General features: G+C 41.3%; 1 protein-coding gene across 1 annotated transcript in view; it reads right to left on the bottom strand.

Annotated features, from left to right (window-relative positions):
- Positions 1-16,062, bottom strand: part of WDR86 (WD repeat domain 86) — a 48,829-nt gene that overhangs the window by 18,257 nt on the left and 14,510 nt on the right. The gene's annotated exons all lie outside the window — the stretch shown is intronic.

Consider the following 16,062-nt stretch of genomic DNA (forward strand, 5'->3'; position numbering starts at 1 on the left):
CACATAGTGTGCCGAACATTGCCAGATAAATATTACCATCCAATGCCCAAATAGTGGCACATTGTGACCAGATAAAACTGCATACGTTGCCTCGACATACAGTACATACATTTCCCATAGTGTCCAGATAGTGCCACACAGTGCTCAGACAAATCGTGTCATAAACAGCTCAAATACATAGCAAATACAGTGCTGTGTGTGTGTGTGTGTGTGTGTGTGTGTGTGTACTGTTCCAGTTTTACTGACCTTGTGAACATTAATACAGCAGAGGAAACTGTCTTTACTTTACAGAATGTCACATTGAATATCAGTTTTGCACAGTGGAATTATATTCTCTCAGTTTCAGGAAAAGTAAGAACCTTTTGTTTTCCATTTTTCCCTGAATATCAGACTGGATATTGGCTGCAGTATACTCCTATGGTCTGTCAGCGTATTCATTTATTTCAATAAGAAGGTAAAACAAACATACCCGTCTCCATTTTCCCCTCACAAACTTAGGACTCACATAAATCGGCGTGCAGAGACTAAATTAATTTCCATCCAAATATACATGTATGTTCACATACAGAAAAAGTAACTCATGTTGTTTATAAGTTGTATATGTTTGTAAGTTGTTTATATAGCTATATACAGGCTCTTTTACCTGGAATTCTGGAATATTTGGACAACCCAATATAGAAAACATTGTTTTATGCTCAGAAGCTTTCATGAAGTGAGGGTTTACATTTGCTGAATTTATTCAAATATATTAGTGAAATAAAGAAATAGATTGCCCTCATTTAAGCCCTAAGGGTACAGTGCGGTTTTGCTGCTCTGCTAAAAACCACACAAGTTTTTACTGCGATTTGAGAATTGTGGCTAATCACTATAAAAACACATGCGCCTTTTGGTATGATTTTCGGCCACGCTGCAACAAAATGTGGCTAAACAGCACTGTGTGAATACACCCTTAAAGGGGTTATCCGGTTTCCTAAAAATCAATAGCTGATGGGTCGGGCTCTGACTCCCGGGACCCCCGCCGATCAGCTGTTTTGAAGCACTCGTACGAGTGCTGCTTCCCCTTCATTTCTTCTTTCTCACTGTGAATCGTCGACACGGATGTAGCGGCAATTCACAGGTATTGCAGTCTTTTCTCCCATTCACTTCAATGGGAAAAAAGGCTGCAATACCTGTGAATCGCCGCTACATCAGTGTTGACAATTCACAGTGAGTAAGTAGAAATGAATGGGAAGCAGCGCTGAACCCCCTTCAAAACAGCTGATCGACGGGGGTCCCGAGTCAGACCCTGACTCATCAGCTATGGAGGATAGGCCATCAAGGGACTGGACAACCCTTTTAATGACATTATGCTGCACAAAATAAGAGCAAAAGATAGTTGCACAGATAAGTCCATTTAATGCCTTAAGGACACGGCCAATTTTGGCCTTGAGGACAGAACAATTTTTTTATATTTCCCTCTTTGCATCCCGACACTCATAACTTTTTTTATTTTTTGTACGACGTAGTTGTATGAGAATTTCTTTATTGCAGGACGAGTTGTAATTAATGTAGGTACCATTTTTTGGTACAAATACATTATCGTTTAATTATATATTTTTATTTTGGCGAAAATGCAGGGAAAAAAAAAAAATCAGTTCTGCTGCAGTTTTAATTTATTTTATTTTTTTACACACCATACACCGATCATCATAAATAATGTTATACATTTGTTATTTAGGTTGTTACGGTCGTGGCGATACCAAATATATCTATATTATTTCATGTTTTGGGACTTATATTTTAAAAAGTTTATTTATTGTAAAAAGTGTATTTTTTTACTTTATTTAACATGAATTTTTTTTACATTAATTGAACTTTTTTTTTAATCCCATAAAGGGATTTTTCATTTTGATTTTGTTTTTATCTGAAATGTACTGGAATATACACTACCGTTCAAAAGTTTAGGGTCACTTAGAAATTTCCTTATTTTTGAAAGAAAAGCACAGTTTTTTTCAATGAAGATAACATTAAATTAATCAGAAATACACTCTATACATTGTTAATGTGCTAAATGACTATTCTAGCTGCAAACGGCTGGTTTTTAATGCAATATCTACATAGGTGTATAGAGGCCCATTTCAAGCAACCATCACTCCAGTGTTCTAATGGTACACTGTGTTTGCTAACTGTGTTAGAAGGCGAATGGATGATTAGAAAACACTTGAAAACCCTTGTGCAATTATGTTAGCGCCGCTGTAAACCGTTTTGCTGTTTAGAGGAGCTATAAAACTGACCTTCCTTTGAGCTAATTGAGAATCTGGAGCATTACATTTGTGGGTTCGATTAAACTCTCAAAATGGCTAGAAAAAGAGAGCTTTCATGTGAAACTCGACAGTCTATTCTTGTTCTTAGAAATGAAGGCTATTCCATGCGAGAAATTGCCAAGAAACTGAAGATTTCCTACAAGGGTGTGTACTACTCCCTTCAGAGGACAGCACAAACAGGCTCTAACCAGAGTAGAAAGAGAAGTGGGAGGCCCCGCTGCACAACTGAGCATCAAGACAAGTACATTAGAGTCTCTAGTTTGAGAAAAAGACGCCTCACAGGCCTTCAACTGGCAGCTTCATTAAATAGTACCCGCAAAACGCCAGTGTCAACGTCTACAGTTTCGAGGCGACTCTGGGATGCTGGCCTTCAGGGCAGAGTGGCAAAGAAAAAGCCATACCTGAGACTGGCTAATAAAAGGAAAAGATTAATATGGGCAAAAGCACACAGACATTGGACAGAGGAAGATTGGAAAAAAAAGTGTTATGGACAGACGAATCGAAGTTTGATGTGTTTGGAGCACACAGAAGAACATTTGTGAGACGCAGAACAACTGAAAAGATGCTGGAGGAGTGCCTGACGCCATCTGTCAAGCATGGTGGAGGTAATGTGATGGTCTGGGGTTGCTTTGGTGCTGGTAAAGTAGGAGATTTGTACAAGGTAAAAGGGATTTTGAATAAGGAAGGCTATCACTCCATTTTGCAACGCCATCCCATACCCTGTGGACAGCGCTTGATTGGAGCCAATTTCATCCTACAACAGGACAATGACCCAAAGCACACCTCCAAATTATGCAAGAACTATTTAGGGAAGAAGCAGGCAGCTGGTATTCTATCTGTAATGGAGTGGCCAGCGCAGTCACCAGATCTCAACCCCATAGAGCTGTTGTGGGAGCAGCTTGACCGTATGGTACGCAAGAAGTGCCCATCAAGCCAATCCAACTTGTGGGAGGGGCTTCTGGAAGCATGGGGTGAAATTTCTCCCGATTACCTCAGCAAATTAACAGCTAGAATGCCAAAGGTCTGCAATGCTGTAATTACTGCAAATGGAGCATTCTTTGACGAAAGCAAAGTTTGAAGGGGAAAATTATTATTTCAAATAAAAATCATTATTTCTAACCTTGTCAATGTCTTGACTAGATTTTCTAGTCATTTTGCAACTCATTTGATAAAAATAAGTGTGAGTTTTCATGGAAAACACAAAATTGTCTGGGTGACCCCAAACTTTTGAACGGTAGTGTATCTATATTACAGTACATTAGCCGGTGTACTGATTGTACACAGGACGTTGTTAGGGCAGACCTCAGTATGCCCAAACAACAGGAAATATGTTCAGACAGCCCTGGGGTCCTTCAATGGACCCTGGGCTGTCTGGCCATACAAGTTATGGGCTTTGATCATGTCACAGGGATTTTCTGTGACGCGATCAATGGGCAGTCCCCCCTCCTTGAACGCCGCAATCAGCTTTTATCGTGGCATTCAAGGGGTTAACGTCAGAGAGAAGATGTTTCTCATCTCTCCGCCGTTACACACGACGAGAATGCCCATCCTAATGCGCGAAGTACCCACCCTTCAGGATGAACATTCTAGTCCTGTCGGCAACCAGTTAAAATGATGGATAGTTCACTACGCACAACTATGTTTAGTTCCATGATGTAATTTGAAAACCATGTAACAACTAAATAATACCGGCACACGGTGACTAAATATTTCTGCCTACAGAAAGTGAATGACGACACCACCTTACAGTGACTAAATAATACCACCAAATGTATTGCTAGGGACATATGATTAACAATGGCAGAGAAATGTATTTAACCCCATCTGCCAAGATCATAAGTGACCATTGGGCCCCATAACAAAACCCGGACTGGGACCCCCTTTGGCAGTGGCAACGGAGCGTACACATACACACACACACTCACACATATAAACAACATAAATACATAAAAATGCATCTACACAAATAAACTCAGTAAAATACATTTACACACACACACACACACACACACACACACACACACACACACACACACACACACACACACACGTATGTATGTATGTATGCACAGGGGCCCAGTGGCCAACTGTCACCTTAAAGCAGCCGTCTTCTGTCTGTTAGAGTGCATGTAAATGCTTGAGGTGATGAATTTTATTGCTAACAATTACTGATGGATTGCTAGAGAGCCATAAGTTTGTGATTTATAATGATATTTTGGAGAGCAAGGGGCCCATATACTAATCTTGCACAAGGTCCCTCAGCGGTCTGAATGAGCTCCTGGGTATTCGTACGTACACACAACAAACAGAAGTGAAACTAAAGGGACCCGACCGTTGTATACAGCATCCAGCTGCGTGTGAGTCAGGGACATGCATGACCTTCAGATCCACAATGCGCGCCACACAGCGGGTCCACTCTGCGGCTGATGTGCACAATTGTATATACTCAAAAGTAAAGAGAGGAGAAACTAGGATTAAGTAAAAGTGCGAAAATGTCCTACTAACACCTATATAAACAAATAAATATACAGTCCAAGGACAAAATGTGTCATACAATGTCCGGATGATTAATGCATAAATTGCTTAGACAGTGCCGTAAAATACTCATTTTGTTAATTCAGTATACATTGCTCAGATGTATAAGGCTTTGCCTGGAGACTGTGATAAAGTGCTCACACAAAGCCAAACAGTAACCGCATAGTGCCATACTTTGCCTACGTAGTGCCATATTTTTCCAAATTGTGTCAAAAGTGCTACACATTCCCACATAGATACAAACAGTGACCAAATTGTAACGTCGTGGTTCACGAACTCCTCCCATCCAGTCGACACCCTTCTCTCCAGAGATGTTTGCACATACGGCCGTTCTGTTCTACAGTGACCACCAGGGTGAGCTCGCGAGCTCAGTCCAGACTTAAGAAGCCTAAGCGCACGCATTTGGGAGATTGAGCTGATTGCTACCAGACCACCCTGGGCAATAAGAAGGTCCCAGCCCCATCCTCCCATGCCTGAGCGTTGTTGTCGTATCCTAAGTTTGTCTTGCAAATGGTCCCCTAGTGTTTCCTGCTCCCAATTTTCCCTGTTCCTGTATCCTGATCTAGTGCCGTGCTGAGCTGTAGCCGTGCTGTGCTGTATACCACGCCTTTCCTGCTGCTCCATGCCTGACGTCTACCTGCTGCCTAGTCCCAGCCAAGCCTGCCTTGCTAATGTCCGAGCTGCCACAGGTACCCCATATGAACTATAGACTATGACCTGCGCCCTGTTGGCCAGCTGCCATACCGCCAAGGCGGTACGGCCCTGTTGCTCCACGAACCCTACGTGACACAAATATTGTTAAACTGAGTCCACATCCTTCCAAACATTTCTCATGGACTGCCATATAATGCTCACGTAGTGCCAAACTACGCCTAAAGACTGCCATACTTTTTGTCATGTAAACAACTCAGTGAATAAAGTGTTAATATACATGTTTCTGGCTTAAAGGGGTTTTCCCATCTTGGACATTTATGGCATATCCACAGGATATGCCATAAATGTCCGATAGATGCAGGTCCCAGCTCTAGGATCCACACTTATCACTAGAATGGGGCTCCCTTGCCCCCATCCTACCTTGTCCCACTCCTGCTGCTCTCCGACCACTGTCTGACAAGGTGGTCAGGAGTACAGAAACAGCCGAGCTCTCTTAGCTACGCTCTTTCCGTAACTACAAAAGTGAATGGGAATTACAGAAAAAGCATTGCACGGCGAGCTACGCTGTTTTCAAGACTCTCTTGCTATGAAACAGTGTAGCTCGCTGTGCGCAAAAGACAGTGGCCGAAAAGCAGCGGGAGCGGGTCAAGGCAGGACGGGAGTCATGGGACCGGTTCTATAGATAGGTGCGGCTCCCAGTAGGACCTGCATCTATCGGACATTGGATATGTGGATATGTCATAAATGTTCAAGATGGGAAAGCCCCTTTAAAATGTTAATTTCAAGACATAAAACAGAAGAAAACTTTATTTTGGTAAATTATGATGTAATGTTCCATACTCAACTATAAGCCCAGGAGCGTACTTGAATGCCAGGTGACGGCTCAAAAGCAGTGATGCAGAGTAGCTCAGCATAGTAGGAACAGACTTGAGCGACACTGAGAAACTTGTCAGAAATGAGGCTGTGCACAAGCGCAAAGAGTAGTTTGGCAGCAGGCAAGGAATATTAATGACAGAGATAGTTATTAAGTTAGCGTTGGCTAACCCGGGGTGTGGAGTCTAAGGTTCTTCACCCTTAAGGAGGTATGGACTTTGCCATTAGGATTCCCAGGTCACTGTCCCCAATAAACGGTCAGGCTACATATCGCAGATTTAATCAATACTGTGGTCAAACGAACCCGGGTCAGTAACAGGCAGGCATTATGAAGGGAATCAAGAGGCAAAGTCAGGGTCAGGTCAGAGGTCATTACACAGATAAGCGGATCAAGCAGAGTCAAGACAAAGCAGGGTCAAACAAATGGAATCAAAAAGGAAAACATCAGGAAAATGCAATTAAACTAACCACCAGCGCTGAGAATGAAGCAAGAGATTACAGGAGCAGCTCCCCTTTAAAGAGGCTCTGTCACCAGATTATAAGTGCCCTGTCTCCTACATAATGTGATCGGTGCTGTAATGTAGATAAGTGGTTTTTATTTTGAAAAACGATAATTTTTTAGCAAGTTATGAGCAATTTTTGATTTATGCTAATTAGTTTCTTAATAGACAACTGGGCGTGTTTTTACTTTTTACCAACTGGGCGTTGTACAGGGGAGTGTATGACGCTGACCAATCAGTGACCAATCAGCGTCATACACTTTTCATTGTTCCAGCCCTTCTTCTTTCACTGCACAATCACACTAACAATGGGCTGGAACAATGAGAAGTGTATGAAGTTGATTGGTCAGCGTCATACACTTCTCTGTACAACGCCCAGTTGGTAAAAAGTAAAAACACGCCCAGTTGTCTTAAGAAACTAATTAGCATAAATCGAAAATTGCTCATAACTTGCTCAAAAATTATCATTTTTCAAAATAAAACCCACTGTTATCTACATTACAGCGCCGATCACATTATGTTGGAGATAAGGCACTTATAATCTGGTGACAGAGCCTCTTTAAGGTCTCCAGCCACTGAAGTCATCACCTGCGGCTGGCTCTCGATTCTGCGACTGAGCCATTCAAAGTGCAGAACAAGGAGTTGTGGGTTCGGATTGGCATCAGGACGCCACAGCTTCAGACAAGCCGGCAAGCAGCCAGAATGCGGAACAGTGCGGCGGGTCAGGAGTGCCACGGGGGAAGTGCCGGATCGTAATCCCCCACATGTAATCAATACCAAAAATATTCCCTAAAGTATTTTAATATATCTCCTGCAATAGCAGAGAAAATGTGCACTCCAAACAAAAGGTCCACACAATGCACATACCAATGCTCAACATGTTAGAACTTGCATTGTTGGTATTGCTTCTTCTTAGCTTACAGGAGCGGAACAGCAGGAGAGCTGTGGATGTTTATGTGAAATGTTGTGTCTCCCAATGAGGAAATACTTCTTTCCATTCAAATATAATAACTGTCATTTAAAGGGAAACGTTTTTCAGACTCCTTAACCAATAATTATTTTATGGACTGTATTTGCTAGGGACTGTGCAAATGTTCTGTCACTACCTCTCAACGGGTACTGCAGAGAGTTGGTGATCACGCTGGATCTACAAACTCCGGAGGACACCAGCATAGTCAAAGTCATGCTGGAACAGAAAAGAGCCTTTCCCAAACTCTTCCAACAAAGTTGTAAGCATACAATTGTCCAAAATGTCTTGGTATGCTGAAGTATTAAGATTTCCCTTTACTGGAACAAAGGGGCCTAGGCCAACCCCTGAAGAACAAGCCCATAGCATTATCCCTCCTCCACCAAACTTTGCAGTTTTCACAATGCAGTCAGGCAGGTAAAGTTCTTCCCGCATTCACCAAACCCAGACTCGTCCATCACCGTGCCAGATAGAGAAGCGTGATTCGTCACTTCACAGAACACGTTTCACTTCTCCAGAGTCCAGTAGCGGTGTGCTTTACACCACTCCATCCGACGCTTGGCATTGTGCTTGGTGATGTAAGGCTTGCATGCAGCGGCACCGCCATGGAAACCCATGAAATTAAGCTCCCGGTACACACTTTTTGTGTGGATGTTAATGCCAGAGGAGGTTTGGAGCTCTGCAGTGGAGTCAGCAGAGCGTTGGCGACTTTTATGCACTATGTGCCTCAGAACTTGGCGACTCTGCTCTGTAACTTTACATGGTTTGCCACTTCATAGCTGAGTTGCTGTGGTTCCTAAACACTTCCACTTTACAATCATATCACTCACAGTGATCGTGGAATATCTAGGAGGGAAGAAATTTCACAAACTGACTTGTTGCAATGGATGTCTAAAACTGGTGTAGCAGATTTCCACCAGTCAGACACAATAATTTTGAATACCATTGACCATTATTGCTAACAATCAAAATTTATTTTTCCACATTTGTGGTTAGCTTTAGTTTTGGGCTTTTAATTGGAAAAATGTTAAGAAGTAGATGCCACCAGAGTTTTCAGTTCTCCCTAAATTCGAATTTTCAATAGGTTTTTCATGACGTATCTGTTAAGCAAATTCCATAACAGGCACCGTCATCCACAGGTTATTATAGGTTCATGACGTATCAGTTTTTACAGATATCATTATAGTCTATGGGTCATGGATGCCACTGTTATGTTTAATGTATACGTCGAGTGTTTGAATGTGGCCTAAAAAGTGATACTGTAGTTTGGTATCCTTCACTCTAAAGGTGCCTATACACTCTAGATTCACGTTAGCCGAACCTGCCAAACCCGACCATCTTATGTGTATGTGGGTGTACAAACTCTCCCCCGACGGGAAAAAAAGATCGGCATGTTGAATTTCAAAAACAGATCATGTCCTGATGTTGGTACATTGTAAAGTATTCAGAGTAGTAATGCTGACAAAAGTGCAAGAAACATTAAATTCTATCGTAAATCGGAGTCCAACGCTGTGAGCCAGTGTGTGTGCAATTTTCGTGAAGTGGTTAGTGAGCTTCTAGAGTTTCATCAAAATGTAAACTAAGAACCTCATGTTCATACATTTTTAAATTTTGCTGCGTCGCAATAGATCAAGTATAGCAAGTGGATGTGTGGTTCAGGTTTTCTTCTCTCCCCTTATGGACAATACAATTTGCTTTTCAAGTAGATGCATTTACAACCTGCAGTACAACCAAATTAATTCTGCAAGGAGTTAACAGGCTCTTGTTCATGGGCTGTATCTGGTATTGCAATAGATACAAAGGGAAGGATCTCAATAGTTGGTGGGCGTGGAACAGTTAAATTCAAAAGAGGCTGCCTGCCGGCAGAAATAAGCCCTGTTTTCCAACTATTATGTAAAGAAAAAATAAAAAAGTCTTTATTCGATTTGCAACAGGACAGACTACATAAAATTTAAAAGTTAACGTCCATTTCTGACAGCTGTCAGCGTAGTGCCAGACGTAGGAGCTCTGTCTACAAAGGGTTAAGTACCACAGCTAGAGAGCCCTACATACAGTTAGTTATTAGTTAGATTCTAGAGCGTCAATAGGACAATTATTAAAATATAGGTAGAAGCCCCCCCGACATGTTTCGCTACGATGTTGCGTCTTCAGGCGTATCGGGGCCACAGCTGTCAGAAATGGACGTTAACTTTTACATTTTATGTAGTCTGTCCTGTTGCAAATCGAATAAAGACTTTTTTCTTTACATAATAGTTGGAAAACAGGGCTTATTTCTGCCGGCAGGCAGCCTCTTTTGAATGTATCTGGTATTGCAGCTCAGCCCCACTTACTTGAATTTTTCCCCTTACTTTTTATTCTATTACTTTACGACATCCACCAATCACCTTAAATGTTTTTTTTTTTTGTAACCACTATGTACGATTAATTATAAAATGTAAAAATATTGTTAGCTATGTTCTTAAATTTGTACTCTTTTTTTTTTTTTTTTCACTATTATTTTTGTTATTTGGATTACCTTCTTTTAATACTATAATGGGATTTTTATTCATGATTAAAGGTTTTTACATAATAATATATGCAAGTGCATTAGCCTGTGTACTAATACGTACACAGGCCATAGTTAAAGTATAACTATGCACTAATAACAGGCATCATGAAAGACAGCCCTGGGGGCTTTCAATGGACCCTAAGCTGTCTCCCCATATAAGCTGTAGAAACAAATAAGGCTTTATTAAAATTTTTTTTTTGGGCCTATAATTGACATATTTGTTAAATCCATCAGTCATGACCCTTTTCATGACGTATACGTTAAACGGAGACCATTATAGTATATGGTCAACGGATGCCTCTGTTTAACATATTTTTTAACCACAGGCTATAAAAGGACATCCATTTAACGGATATGTCATTAAAAGCTATTAAAAACCGAATGCGGTCTACGTTTAACGGATGCCTGTGATGGATGCTATAAAGGGCATCCATCACTCCTAGGCCTCCATAGTTACTACGTTATTCCATAACTTTTTATTTTGGCAATAAACTGATTTATACCGACCAGATGGAGGCCAAAAGGACACACTTTTCACATTTAGTGTGTACATCGGAAAGCTTTCCAGACGTATACGCCTAGAATAAACAACATACTTGATGTGAACAGGGCCCCAAGTTGCCTATTTCAACAAACTTTATTTATAATAAACAAAGAAATTAGCTAAGGTAATGTAACAAAAAGACCAAAATCACCAAGATCGGAGCATAATTGAGGAGGGAAATGTTCAAGATAAAAGTCTCATTCGCTTCTAGAAATAAAGTTTAAAATAAAAGTAAAAAGTAGACACATTCCCTTTTACGATCTGTGAATTAAAATAGCCTCCCCAGAGTGCAATGGCCTCACAAGATACAAGAGGAGGTCAATGTACATTAAGATGAGAAATTCCCCATGGCGTGCTGAACCTCCTCACTGATGAAGGCAACTAAACTTCAGACTGTTTCTATAAAACGCTGTGTGAAAGTAATTACTTCTGTATTGTCTTGATGTAAAGGTGGTAAACATGCTCTTATACTACATCAAATACATTAGGAGGAGGCTGAAATCTACTTGTCTATTAAAGCGAAGACTGACCAAATATGTCAAATATGAACAAACTTATAGAAAAACAGAAAATATCCAAGTAAAGCCTCGTTCACATCTGCGTTGGAGGCTCTGTTAGATACTTCCGTCGCAGATACGGCCGAGAATGGCAGAAACAATAGCTGATCGGAGTGGAAGGATAGGTGGTAGGAAAAGCTATTCGAATACTTTTCCTACCACGGTGGAACCGAAGAATCAACTTGGATGTTAGATGAAAAATTTTACTCAACTAGAATTGTCTCTAAGTCTTTTTTTTCTCTTAGGCCTCATGCACACGACCGTAGCCATGTGCATGGCTGTGATTATCGGGTCGGCCGGCAGCGGACTGTCAGCCGCGAGACGCCCGCAAATCGCGGGCCATGCACATTATTTTCAATGAGCCTGGACCGCAGAACACGGTCGTAATAAGGCTTGCCCGTTCTTTCTATGGTCCAGGCACCCGGGCCATGCACGGACCGTGAAAACCATGGTCGTGTGCATTGCCCCATAGGAATGAATGGGGCCGCAAATCTCCCGTGGATTTTCGGGGGAATTGCGGCCGCAAAAGCAGGTTCGTGTGCATGCGGCCTAAGTCTCTCTCATATAGAAGATAAATGCAGAGCAAAGTTAAAAAAAAGTAACTACCTATTTACATATTCCATTAAATACGAACTAAAGTTCTGGAGTCTTAAAAATAAAAACATAACTAAGCAAGCAAATACATTGAAAAATACTATCCAGAACAGTGTAGTACATACAGAATCGTATTCTTGACATACTGAGACCCTTAGAACTCTGGTACATATTAGTAATTGTACACCAAGCAATGAAAAAAAAAAACCAGCCCCCAACACACACCAGATGTTTTTAAACCATTTGGGATGACAGCCCCTCCATGTTTCCTTTGTCCTTACGGACTCACAACTGTAATTGGGTTTGATAAAATGTTATCTTACTTTGACCTTTTATGGAGAACCTGAATATCCTTGTTGTCCACCATGAGTGTGCAACCAACATAGAACAGACATGGAAATTAAAATAGAGTATATAATGAAAAAATACAGAAGTATCTCAACTGTATCATAAATCCATTAAATAATCCACTATCACAAAAAAATTGTATTCAGTTTTAACTTTTGCATCAAAATGTGAAATTGTTAAATAATACAGTATGATTGTCACAATGAAAAACTAACCACTGAGAATAATCTAGTTAGGTCCAGAATTATTTGGACAGTGACACAATCTTCACGATTTGGGCTCTGCTGCCACCGTATTGGATTTGAAATTAAACAATGGAGATGCAATTGAAGGGTCGACTTTCAGGTTTAATTCAAGGGGTTGAACAAAAATATCCTGTGAAACGTTTAGGAATTGCAACCATTTTTCTACGCAGCCGCCTCATTTCAGGGGCTCAAAAGTAATTGGACAAATTGACATTACCATAAATAAAATGTTTTTTTTTCTTCAATACTTTGTAGAGAATCCTTTGCAGGCAATGACTGCCTGAAGTTTGGAACCCAAGGACATCACCAAACGCTGGGTTTCCTCCTTTGTGATGCTTTGCCAGGCCTTTACTGCAGCCGTCTTCAGTTGTTGCTTGTTTGTGGGTCTTTCTGCCTTAAGTTTTGTCTTAAAGGAAGGGTGTCGCGTAAAAAAAAAAATTTATATCAATTTGCTTTTAGTGTTTAATCAATTATTTTTTTATTTATTTGTGTGTGTTTTACTTTTTTTTTTCTAACTTTTTCTTCGCTATGGGGGCTGCCATTTTTTTTTCATCTCTGTATGTGTCGATTAACGACACATAAAGAGATGGAATACGGCACATACATCCCCATAGAGAATGTGAACGGGAGCCGTTCCATTCACTATGGTGTACGCCGTCTGTGTGGGAACGGCGCATGCGCCGCTCCCACACAGTCCTAATGGAAGGTCTTCGGCCGAGCGAAATCCGGCGCCATTTTCTTGTGGACCGGAAGCCGCGGCCGGACAGTAAGAAGACTACTTCCGGTCGCGGCTTCAGGACATGTGTTCAGATGCGAGCGGACGGAGCGGATGGACCGGAGGGAGCGGCGGCGGCAGGAGCAGGTAAGTTATGTTTGTGTATATTCGTGTTTTCGTGTGTGATTACCACTGTATGTAAGCCTACTACATTGTGTATTCGCTCAAAAAATGGCGACACACAGTGTAGGAGGTTTGAACATTCAATCCCCTCCTTTCTCCTGGCACTAGCCAGGATAAAGGACCCCCTCCTTTATCCTGTTTGAGGACGCTAGAGCGAGTGTGTCTTCTCAAATTTTGCAGCATAAAGCAATGTGGTTGCTTTACCACATGCCAATGCTGCAATTTTGGGAATTGCTCCCTCTAGTGACCAGCACAGGGAAATGTTATAAATTAGAATCTAATTTATAATATTTCCTGACTCGTGAAAAAATTAAAACAATGTCTAATCATGTATACACTAACTGTTTAACTAAAAAAAAAAAAAAAATTCTAACGACACATTCCCTTTAAGCAAGTGAAATGCATGCTCGATCAGGTTGAGATCTGGTGATTGACTTGGCCATTGCAGAATATTCCACTTCTTTGCCTTATAAACTCCTGGGTTGGTTTCACTGTATGTTTTGGGTCATTGTCCATCTGTACTGTGAAGCGATGTCCAATCAACCTTGCTGCATTTGGTAGAATCTGAGCAGAAAGTATATCCCTGAACACTTCAGAATTCATCCGGCTGCTTCTGACTTCAGTCACATCATCAATAAACACTAGTGACCCCATGCCTTTGGCATCCATGCATGCCCATGCCATCACACTGCCTCCACCATGTTTTACAGAGCATGTGGTGTGCTTTGGATCATGAGCTGTTCTAAGCCTTCTCCATACTTTCTTCCTCCCATCATTCTGGTACAGGTTGATCTTAGTTTCATCTGTCCAAAGAATGCTGTTCCAGAACTGGGCGGCTTCTTTACATGTTGTTTGGCAAAGTCTAATCTGGCCTTTCTATTTTTGAGGCTGATTAATGGTTTGCACCTTGTGGTGAACCCTCTGTATTTGCGCTCATGAAGTCTTCTTTTTATGGTAGACTTAGATACGGATACACCTACTTCCAGGAGAGTGTTCTTCACTTGGGTAATGTTGTGAAGGGGTTTTTCTTCACCATGGAAAGGATTCTGGGTTCATCCACCACTGTTGTCTTCCGTGGACGTCCAGGCCTTTTTGAGCTCACGAGATAACCAGTGCACCAGTTTTTTTTTTCAAGAAGTTACCAAATCGTTGATTTGGCCACTCCTAACATTTGTGCTATCTGATGGATTTCTTAATTTTTTTAAGCCTAACGATGGTCTGTCTCACTTGCACTGAGAGCTCCTGAGACCTCATGTTGTGGGTTCACAGCAACAGCTTCCAAATATAAATGCCACACCTGGAATCAACTCCAGACCTTTTACCAGCTTAATCAATGATGGATTAACGGGGGGGGGGGGATAGCCCGTGCAGCCCATTAAATAGCTTTTGAGATAATTGTCCAATTACCTTTGGTCCCTTGAGGCAGCTACATATTAAAGAGCTGTAATTCCTAAACCCTACCTCAAATTAGAAATTGGGATGTGAATACGCTCAAATTAAAGCTGAGAGTCTGCACTTTAAACCCATATTGATTATATAACTGTATATTCAATATGTTTTGGTAAACAGCTAAAATGCCGGTCAGCTTGTCAATCTCTAGGGAATTATGATGAATTATTTACTACGACCACCATGGTGCCTTAACCCCTTAGAGGGAATGCGTCATCAGAAAATGACCTATGGTTTAAATCTTATTTTTGTGTTAAACATATTTTTGTAAAAAAAATAGTTGATTTTTTTTTCTCTTTGTCATTATTTATTTAAAACAAATTATCATAAAATCTTGCAGTTTTCAAGTTGGCCACTAAGGCCTCATGCACACTTCAGTTTTTTCCTTCAGGGTGCTATCCGTTTTTGTCACTGATAGCACCTGAACCCATCAATTTCAATGGGCCCATGCACACTTCCGTTATTTTGACGGATCCGTTGTTCCGTTCCGTCAAAAGTAGAGCATGTCCTACTTTGGTCAGTGATTCCGTGACCGTGGGGCCCATAGAAGTCAATGGGTCCGTCAAAAAAAACGGACGGCACACGGAAGGCTTCCGTGTGCCATCCGTTTTTGACGGATCCGTTGCCCTAGCAACGGCAGGGCGTGCCAAAGTTCACAGACTGGAACATGTGACAAGTTCAAATAAAGTTCAATACCTTCCATTTTTTTAATGGAAATACGGAAGCACAACGTCCGTTTGAAACGGAAACACAGAACGGACACAGAGTACACACGGAAACCACACGGATCCGTGAGAAACGGCCGTGAAAATGGTGATGGAAGTGTGCATGAGGCCTAAGCCTCACAATAGACTGACTCTTCCTGTTCTGTGGAGATCACTTCTCAACAGTCATCTCATTATCATCACAGGCAGGATTACAATGAAAAGTAACTATATAGATAACACAGGATCCCCCATTGTTAGATATGGAAACAGCAAAGTGAGGGCACCACTGTTCCCTCTATGCTATGCACTTTGGCAAGGAAAGAGTTAAAAATACTAATGA

Source organism: Rhinoderma darwinii, chromosome 5 (assembly GCF_050947455.1).
Source record: "Rhinoderma darwinii isolate aRhiDar2 chromosome 5, aRhiDar2.hap1, whole genome shotgun sequence".
Classification (NCBI taxonomy): Eukaryota; Metazoa; Chordata; class Amphibia; order Anura; family Rhinodermatidae; genus Rhinoderma; species Rhinoderma darwinii.